Source organism: Monopterus albus, unplaced genomic scaffold, assembly GCF_001952655.1.
Source record: "Monopterus albus unplaced genomic scaffold, M_albus_1.0 scaffold157.1, whole genome shotgun sequence".
Lineage (NCBI taxonomy): Eukaryota > Metazoa > Chordata > Actinopteri > Synbranchiformes > Synbranchidae > Monopterus > Monopterus albus.
In genome coordinates this window covers 1,013,169-1,013,697 of record NW_018128037.1, presented here as the reverse complement: position 1 = coordinate 1,013,697, position 529 = coordinate 1,013,169, and positions in this window count along the sequence as shown.

Below are 529 nucleotides of genomic sequence, written 5' to 3'. Positions count from 1 at the left end.
TAGCCAGAATTGTTACAAACACTGGCACCCCACAGGGATGTGTCCTAAGCCCTATCCTCTACACCCTGTTCACCCACGACTGTGTTGCCTCCCGCAAGGACAACATCATCCTTAGGTTCGCGGATGACACCGCAGTAATAGGTCGCATCACTGTCAGGGATGAAGCAGCCTACAGGAGGGAGGTGGCCGGTCTGGTGTCATGGTGCAAGGACAATAATCTCAGCTTCAACACGGACAAGACGAAGGAGATGATAGTGGACATGAGGAAGGAGAGGAGAACTCATCAGCCACTGTTCATCCGGGGGCTCGAGGTGGAGAGGGTGAGCAGCTTCAAATACCTGGGTGTTCACATCAGTGAGGACCTCACCTGAACCCACAACACCACACAGCTGGTCAAGCAAGCCCAACGGCGGCTGTACTTCCTGAGGAGGTTTGGCCTGTCGCCTAGGATCCCCAGCAACTGCTTTAGCTGCATCGTCGAGAGCATCTTGACCAGCTGCATCACTGTCTGGTATGGCAGCACTACTGC